Source organism: Arachis ipaensis, chromosome B09, assembly GCF_000816755.2.
Source record: "Arachis ipaensis cultivar K30076 chromosome B09, Araip1.1, whole genome shotgun sequence".
NCBI classification, from domain to species: Eukaryota; Viridiplantae; Streptophyta; class Magnoliopsida; order Fabales; family Fabaceae; genus Arachis; species Arachis ipaensis.
In genome coordinates, this window is record NC_029793.2 from 105482638 (window position 1) to 105492503 (window position 9866).

The 9866-nt window shown below is 36.7% G+C and overlaps 1 long non-coding RNA gene across 3 annotated transcripts in view; it reads left to right on the forward strand.

Moving 5' to 3' along the window:
- The window catches only part of LOC107615740, a 23204-nt gene extending 14408 nt beyond the window's left edge, over positions 1-8796 (forward strand). Inside the window, exons 2-4 of one of the 3 annotated variants that reach the window (XR_002353262.1) lie at positions 3787-4426; positions 7426-7996; positions 8355-8796. This is a non-coding gene — a long non-coding RNA (uncharacterized LOC107615740). The other 2 variants (XR_002353263.1, XR_002353264.1) reach the window with 2 other exon arrangements.

A 9866-nucleotide genomic window follows, 5' to 3' on the forward strand; every position in this document is an offset into this window, starting at 1 on the left:
TTAGGCGCGAATGGATATCTTAGATAGGAACACGCATGTTTGAATGGAAAACAGAAGTACTTGCATTAATTCATCGAGACACAGCAGAGCTCCTCTTTCCCAACAATGGAGTTTAGAGACTCATGCCGTCAAAAGGTACAAAGTTCAGATCTAAAATGTCATGAGATCCAAAATAAATCTCTATAAGTTGTTTAAATACTAAACTGGTAACCTAGGTTTACAGAAAATGAGTAGACTATGACAGATAGTGTAGAAATCCACTTCTGGGGCCCACTTGGTGTGTGCTGGGGCTGAGACTAAAGATTCTCACGTGCCTGGGCTGTTTTGGGTGTTCAACGCCAGGTTGTAACCTGTTTCTGGCGTTGAACTCCACTTTGTAACTTGTTTCTAGCGCTGGACGCCAGACAGCAGCATGAAACTGGCGTTGAACGCCAGTTTACGTCATTTATCCTTGAGCAAAGTATGAACTATTATATATCGCTCAAAGGCCCTGGATGTCTACTTTCCAACGCAATTGGAAGCGCGCCATTTGGACTCCTGTAGCTCCAGAAATTCCATTTTGAGTGCAGAGAGGTCAGAATCCAACAGCATCAGCAGTCCTTTTTCAGCCTGAATCAGATTTTTGCTCAGCTCCCTCAATTTCAGCCAAAAAATACCTGAAATCACAGAAAAACACACAAACTCATAGTAAAGTCCAGAAATATGAATTTTGCCTAGAAACTAATGAGAATAAACTAAAAACTAACTAAAATATACTAAAATCTATATGAAATTACCCCCAAAAAGCGTATAAAATATCCGCTCATCAGCCAGCCAGGTTGTATAGGGCAGTTCCCTGATAAAGCCCACTTCGAGGAGGGCTTTAATCTATTTTCTAACCTCGGCTACTCGGTCGGGAGACATTTTTTGTCTCCTCTGTGCCACAGGTTTAGCCTTGGGGTTTACGGCTAGTCGGTGAAACATTAGGTCAGGATCTATTCCTGGCATATCGGCAGGTGTGAATGCAAACAAGTCTCTGCTTTATCTTAGGAGTCGTGAGAGATCCTCTTTAAGATCGTATGGGAGGTTCTTATTGATGAAAGTGTATTCTTCTTTGGCTTGCTCTATTTGCGATTTCTCCATGTCCCCTTCTGGTACCGGCCTAGATTGTCCGTCTTGTCGGGCATCCAGGTCGGCTAAGAATATGCCGACCACATTGCGGGATTTTTTTCGCAGGGATAGGCTGGCGTTGTCGCATTCTACTGCGATCTCTCGGTCTCCGTGGATGGTTCCGATGGAGCCGTCTTCTGTTGTGAACTTCATGTGAAGGTATTTAGTGAAGATGACAGCGGAGAAGTCGTTGATTGTTTTTCTTCTAAGGATGACGTTGTAGGCGGTGGAGTCTTTGAGGACTACGAAATCGGATAGGATTGTCTTTCTTTGGTTTCCCGTCCCTATGGTGAGGGGAGGACGATGGAACCATCTGGTTTGAGGAAGTTGTCTCCGAGCCCAGTGACTCCGTTGCGGTGTGTCTGTAGATTGTCATTGCGGAGTCCGAGTTTATCGAAGGCTCCTCTGAAAAAGATGTTAGAGTCTGCTCCCGTATCCACCAGTATTCTTCTGACAAGCCCGGTTCCGATCTTTGACGAGATGACAAAGGGGGCGTCTTTTGCCGAGATCCCGTGTTGGCAGTCTTCGGGGGAGAACGTTACCGCCCTACCGGTGGTGGTGGTCGGTGTTTGGTTTCTGACTGCTAGGACTTTGAGATCCTTCTTGAGTGCTGATTTCGATTTATCCAGGGTGTCTTTGCCTGTGATGATGTTTATGATTATGGTCGGGTCTATCTCTGGGCTTTCCCTGGGGGTTGTCTCTACGTTCTCGGGTTACGTCCTTCTCTTTCTGGTGATCTGTCACTTTCTGCACGTTTAGGTTTCCTGATAATCATGGCGAACTTGGGGAGTTTGCCGTCTCTTATTGCTTGTTCGAGACTGTCCTTTAGGTCAAAACAGTCTTGTGTCCTATGTCCATAACCTCGGTGGTAGTCACAGTATAGGGTTTTGTTGCCACCGGTTCTTTCTTTGAGTTGTCAGGCCTTCGGGAGGATACCTCGGTCTGCTATTTGGTGGTATATCTCGGTGATCGAGGCTGTTAGGGGAGTGTAGTTAGAGAATTTTTCTCTGGGAGGTCAGTTTATGTTTGCTGATTTGGGATGTTTCTTCTGGTTTTCTCTTGGTGGGGGGATGTGTCGAGGTGCCGCGGTGCCGTGCTGTATGTTGTCGTGCTGCCGTTTATTGGCGGCTATAACTTGGCTTACCTCTTCGTCGTTTATGTACTCTTTGGCGATGCCCTGGATTTTGTGCATGGTCCATACCAGTTTGGTGGTGAGGTGCTTCCGGAAGTCTTCATTCATGAGTCCATTGGTTAAGCATAGGCTTGCGACTGAGTCCGTCTACCATCAAGCACTCGTCGTTGAATCGGTCAAGGTATTTTCTCGTGGACTCGTCTTGCCTCTGGGTAACTCCCAATAAGCTTATGGGATGTTTGGCTTTGGTGATTCTGGTGGTGAACTGGGCCATGAATTTCCGCGAGATATCGGGAAAGCCGCCTATGGATCCATTGGGAAGGGCGTTGAACCATTTAATCGCGGGTCCAGCTAGGGTTACTGGGAAGGCTCTGCATCGAACCACGTTGGGGGCCCCTTCCAGGTTCATTCTGGCTTCGGAGGCTGTTAGGTGTTCCTGGAGGTCCTTGGTTCCGTTGTACTTCATGTCTGTAGGTTTGTTGAAACCCTTGGGGAGTTTTGCTTTCTGGATTCTTTCAGTGAAGGGGGTAGCTCCCATGATTACATGGTCGCTTCTCGTACATTTGGCTTCTCGATGTCTTCGGTCGTCATCGGTGTCGTGTCGAGGGCTTGGGTCGCGAGAGGCGCTACGGTTGTGCCTTTTGCCGTGCCGCCGATCGGACGACCTGGCGTGTCTTCTGCCGTTCGCGTCGTGCTGATGTCGTCGGTTGCGAGAGGCGTTGCGATCGTATCTCCTGTTATGTCGTCGTTCGAGCGACCTGCTGTGTCTAGCCTCATGGCGGGACTTTGATCGAGACGTCGCATTACTTGCGTCCTCGATGTGGTGTTTTTCCTTAGCTGGGACTCGTCTCTCGAGTTCTTGTACTCGGAGACAGAGGTCTTGGATTATCTGAGCTGCTTTTTCTCCCAGGTTTTTGGCAATCGGTATTTCAGGACCGCTCTCCTTGTTTTGCGCCGGGGTCTGGCAAATAGTGCTCGCTATCCTTCCATGAGTTGTAGTCTCTTGGTGTTCGGGAGTCGGGTTCCTTGTTCGGGAGTTATCGTGGTGGCTCGGAAATTGCTCTTCGAATCCATCCGCCATTCCGTCTCAACGTTGCAAGTTCCCCACAGACGGCGCTAATGTATTGGATGCCTCCGGTACGGGTTGAGAGATGGATCAGGAACTTGCAGGTCGAGGCGGATGCCGGATTGTTTGACTGGAGCAATGGGGGGTGGTACCTACAAAGACACTCTGGCGCTCAAGTCAGAATGGATCTGAGAGGTATAAGGTGTGTAGAGTGGATGACGTACCTGAGGGGGCCTGGGGCTCCCCTTTATATAGGAGGTGGTAATTATCTTATCTTATCTTATCCAGTTAAGATAAGAGAGGTATTTGAATTTGATAGTTGGTTAGAAGCTCTAGCGGGCCGGTTCCAGGCCTTCTAGAATGGTGAGACGGGTCGAACCGGGTAACCAAATTCAATGATCCTTCCGGGTATGGAATTCGTGGGCCGGATCCGTAACAGATTCCAATACTAGCCTCATAGTTTGGGTAGAGTAGAGTAGTGTTAAATAGAAACTAGAAAGCCTAACAACAGTAAGAAAATATTAGCCATTTCATTTCAAGTGAATGACAGCAATATAGTAATGTATTTTACAGTTTTGTGATAAATGTATACGAAAATTCTGTGCTTGACAAGTTTTCCGATTGACACTGTTTCTTGTCTGTGTATGGTTTACTAGTCATGTTGCTTTCTCCATGTAACTCTCTTTTGTACATTGTCACAGGCGCAAAAGGAGCATGATTTAGTTTCATTGCATGCCCAATTCCATCATCATCCTGTTTTAGCTACAAAGAACCTAGTTGAAGAAAAATTCCAAGATGGTGGTATGGACAATGATTACCCACAAAATGTTTAATATGGGGAATTGAAGAAGCTTGATTGTTTTGGATGGTGGATGGATAAGGAGATAGGTGGAGATTGTAACAATTCCTTGATGGCTTCAGTTTCTGGCAATTACTGGAAATCACTTGATGCTAATAATGAGGATAAGGAGGTATCTAGTTTACGAGGCATGCACTTGGATATGGACTCATTAAGTCCCAAGAACAACTGTTTAGTATCATTGACTTTGCTCTGGGCATATGCTGGGGTTAGAACAAAGGTCAGTAATGATTTTTGGTTTTCCATAGCACTATATATTCCCCGTTCATGACTTAGACGAGATATGGTTTCTGATTTATTTATTTACTAGAATGAGCCCCACACGACGCGCAAGAAGATAAATTAATGATAATATATAATAAATATTAAAAATTGTTATATTTTGTAGAATTAAATTAAATGTGTAAATTAAAGTTAAATTAAAAGGTATTTTATTTAAAATAATTTATAATACAAAAAATTTGGATATTAGAGTTGTATGTACAAAATGACATTTTTATTTGGTGGTTTGATTTTTGTATTTGTTTTAGTTGATGAATTTAGTCTTCTTATGTGGCCTTCGTTCTCCTTTTTTTTTTAATGGTTGTTGTTAGAGTTGTTACTTTCTTCTTTCTGTGTAGGTTCTTGTGAAGACATGTTCTTTATAAATTGTTGAGTTATATGTACTTTTTATTGTGTTATTTGTTCCATCTTTGCAAGTATATTCTTCTTTCGAATATGTGTCTTGAATTTATATAGTTTTCTTTTTCCTTAATCTCTTGATGGTATGTGATCTTCATCTAATGATATTAGTGTTGGCGAATTTAATTCCTATAATTAATGAATAATTTAAATTAGAAATAAAAATAATGTCTAAAATAACTAAAATAAGTGATTTTTTTGTATTACCTGTTTTATTTGTTGTAAGAATAAATTACCATTTGTACCCATAAAAGATACAGATGCTGACAAATGTACCCATATAAAAATAAAACGACAATTATAAGAGTACCTGGACGTTGGTTACACAATTGGTCCGTTAGGGTATTCTTGGCACACGGAAACTATCTTCTGTGGGTACAATTGTCGTTTTCTTCTTATATGGATACATTTGTCAACGTTTGTATCTTTCATGGATACAAATGGTAATTTATTCTTTGTTGTAATGAGTGTTGAGGTTCAGTATTTTTTGTTGGAACAAATGTCTTGGTAAGAGTGTATTGTTTATAACTTTCTTTAAGATTAAAATTATTTACATTGACTTCAAGTATAAGTGAGGTTGCACAAATTTTTCAATTGGGGTGGTGTTTCAATGTCATTACTTTTCTGGAGTGCTATTAGATTTGAAACAGTGGTACCCAATAATTTTTTTGCTTCGCCATCAAATAGTACAAAAGTTGTTGTACTACTTTGATCTGAAACCTTTAATTGAATTTCGAACCTAAAATAAGTATTGAGTTAGTAACTAATAATTTGATAGATGGGATTATGAAAAATATATAGAGTTACCTTATTGTTGGATAGTGTGGTGTTTGATTACATGCGTCACAAATGTAGTTATCTTCTTTTTCATATACTTTCTTTTTACACTTTTCACATTCAATATAATTATCTCCATTGAGTAAGTTTGAGATGGTGTGTAGTTCGGAAATAAATTTTTTGTACTAAATTTGATATTATTTGAAAGAATAGTAATAAGAGACTTATATAAGTAGCTCAAATAGTATGGAATTTGAATATTTATAACGTAAAATTTATTATGATTAATAATATTATTATGACATTTGTAATATGGATGTTTATTGCATTGAATGAGTTATTTATAAAAATTAATAAATTAATTATTAAAATTATAAATTTATTGTGTTGTTAATAATATTATTATGACATTTGTAATATGGATGTTTATTACATTGAATGAGTTATTTATAGAAATTAATAAATTAATTATTAGAATTATAATTTTTTTGTATTGTTTACAACGGTAAGATATAATAAATATAGAAATATGGATTTAATGTCTTTGTAAGTTACAAATTTAGTTAGACGCTATTAATTTCTAATTATTGTCGTTGGTAATTATTGTATTATTTTTATTTTTTTTTTGCTGATTTGAAAATAATAGATGATTTGGTAAAAATTGAGTAATTGATTTTAAAATTTTGTCAAATAAACAATGTTGCTAACATAACATTAATAGGAGAAGAAAGATGTCTTAAAAATAATATGAATAAACTTAATTATCTACTTTTATATATTAAGAATTTCAATTGAGACAAAATGGGGATGTATGTTTGGTGAAATTGAGGTTTCGGCTGAAGTATTGGCAGAGAATGTGATACAGTGTCAAACTCCTTTGCATTCTCCAATTCTACGTAACCTGCAGTAACAGGCTAGCCTGTAGTGAGATCAGAGAATTTGAATATCTTGAAAATCCAACTAAATCTGTGAGCCATGTGGGTAATGAAATCAAACCAGAAGATGAGGTACGGCTTGAAGTGCGACTACTTAAAATTTTAAACTTGGGTCCTCACAGTGTGGGTTGGAAATGCTCTGTTCCCAAATGTGAAAATTGTAAAATTAAAAAAGACAAAAATAAGAATTTCCAGATCGGTGAAAGCAATCACATGAGCTCTAGGGATGTGTTATTTCAGAGATTAGTTAGTGACAAGCTTTTTAAATGGTTGGTCTTTAAGGTTCATGAAGGAGGAAAAGGGCCGAACATGTTGGACGCTGAAGGCCAAGGAGTTATACATTTGGCTGCTGGTCTTGGTTATGTGTGGGCTATGGCCCCTCTAGTTAATGCTGGTATTAATCCTAACTTCAGAGATGCTCATGGAAGAACAGGACTTCACTGGGCATCACATTTTAGGAGGCCAGATTCTATGGGAAACTATTTTCTTGTGCCTATTTATATTAGTAATTTTAGGGATGTTTTCACTTTAATGCAAGGTATATATATAGGGTTTGTTTCGTGTTTGCATCATCACATTGCTATTTATTCTTTGGTTAAATTAAATTATGTTCTTGATGTACTATATTAATTTTCTGTTCAGCCATTATATTTCACTTTCATCTATGATAGAAAAGTATGCCATATTTCATGCTAAGGGGTCTATAGTTTTTAACACTTAGATCTCTGTTAGTCTATTTTTAATCATTGCCACCATATTTTGTGGTATATCTATATTAGTATAATGACTATGCATCTTGACTCTGTTTTCTTTTCATTCTCTTCAGAGAGGAAACTGTAATTGCACTAGTCAAATTAGGTGCAGTCCCAGGTCTTGTTGATGACCCAAAATCAGCCTTTCCTCGAGGGAAAACAGCAGCTGATTTAGATTCAAGTAGAGGATATAAAGGTATTGCTGGATACCTGGCTGAGGCAGATCTTGTAAATCAATTGTCTAGATTAACTGTTAATGAAAATGAGAAGGACAACATTGCCACAAACTTAGCAACTGACAATGCATTTGAATCTGCTGATACTGATTCATCAAAGATGACAATGGATGAGCAGTGCTATCTAAGAGAGTCGCTCGCTGCTTTTCAAAAATCAGCTTATGCTGCTGCTTCAATCTAAGCAGCCTTTAGAGCAAGATCATTCTGTCAAAGACAACTAGCCAAGAATAGCAGTGATATTTCTGAAGATGCACTTGACCAAGTTGCTGATTCTTTGAACAAGGTTCAGAAGATGGGTCATTTTGAGGATTATCTGCATTCTGCAGCTTTAAAGATTCAAAAGAGATACCGCGGGTGGAAGGGAAGAAAAGATTTTTCGAGAATATGCAACCGCATTGTAAAAGTTCAGGTACTTGTGCACATAGAATGTATTTTACTAGCAGCAAGGTCATGCTTGTCTTGTAGGTGATTTTTTATTTTTTATTTTTTTATTTTTTTATTTTTTTTTGAGTTTTTACAATTCTTTCCTTTCGTTTCTCCATAGTATATGCTTCTTTATATACAACCCTCAAATTGTTGTGATGGCTGTAGCTTTTCTTTAAATGTAACATACTGTTATTTCATTTAGTATTAGGCATTTCCTTGATTTGCCTTGCAGAGTCAATTCTTACTGCCTCTGTCCTCGGTGTCGGGTTGGTCAGTTTGCATTAGCATTTCATCAATTCAGTTTATTTGCTTCCTCATTTGACTTGCTTCTTCTTTTACAGGCTCATGTTAGAGGTCACCAAGTTCGAAAGCAGTACAAAATAGTTGTTTGGTCTGATGGTTTGCTCATTATTTTGGCATACTCGGAACAGACTGGTGATGGTGGTAGCAGTCAACCACAGCCTGTTGAGTAGTATTTGACAGGAATGGCGAAGAGTAACAGTGACTTACTTTGGATGATAGTTAGTAAAACTGTAAAATAAGTAACATCTAACATAGTTTTATTATGGAAATTCTGTAAATTAGAAAGATAAAAGATAATTCAGGAAAGCAAGGGGAAATGTATATACAATACAGATGTCCTTTTTGTTCCCCGTTTTAGGCATGTAGAAGACAGTTCTATTTGCAATATAATTGACTTAATGTTCAACTACAAGGAGAAAGACAATTATTAGGGAAAAATCCTTTTAACTTGTTTGTAAACCTTTCTCATTATTTTTATAGGAATCTTAATTTGCAAGTGGTATATTATTAAGATAATTATGAAAAATAGCATATTTATACCAATTAAAATACAATAAAAAAGTCTGCAAAAATATGTATTTTGATTTACACAAATATTTGATAAATATCAATTATCAAATTAGTCATGTATTTATATATATTACGTATTTATGTATTTTTTTTTTTTTTTACCAAAGATAGAAGACTCGAACCCGAGTTTTACGCATTGGCACGTATTTATGTATATTTGAAGTCTGCAAAAGTCTACTTGTAATCAAATTTTTAGAATAAAACCATTAAATTTTAACACGAGAGACATTGAAAAATTTTACGAAAATAAATATGTGAATCTAAAATACCATAGGATAATTGAAATAAATTAAACATCAAAAAAATAAGAGATATGAAAAGTAAGTTTCTTTGAACAAATATTACCGCATATATAACTATAAGAGTTGAAGATGAATTTTCTTTTTCTTTTTGAATTTTAAACGGATTCAAATAGTATTTACATTTATTTTTGTTTTTTGTTTTTAATTAAAAAAAACAGAAAAAATATTTTAGAAACACAAAAATAATTACCAAATTTGACATCATGTATTTAAATATATTATACATATTATTTTATATATTTTTTAATAAAATTACTAATTACCAGGATAATCAAATAGAATGATTAAATCTATCATAGTTGAATAATCAAATTTTTATATAAAACGTAATAAAATTTTCTTACACATTTTTCATAATATGGTATTAATTTTAATAAACTGATAATTATAAAATAAGATAAAATAAACAAAAAATCAAAAGAAATTTTTTAATTCAATGAATATGTTTAATTGTGTTTCAATATAAATAATTTTTTTTTTTTTTTCAGAGAAAGGAGGGGCGAAGACCCCAAAAGCAAAAACGGGAAACTGAAACCTCTTAACAGAAAAAATTTATCTTTGATAAAACTCAAAAGATGTATTCATTTTAAAAAAAGATAAGATATTAAATGATTGATATCATTACTTAGATAAATGATATAACTGATTAAAAGATTTAGATATGAATGATAAATGAAA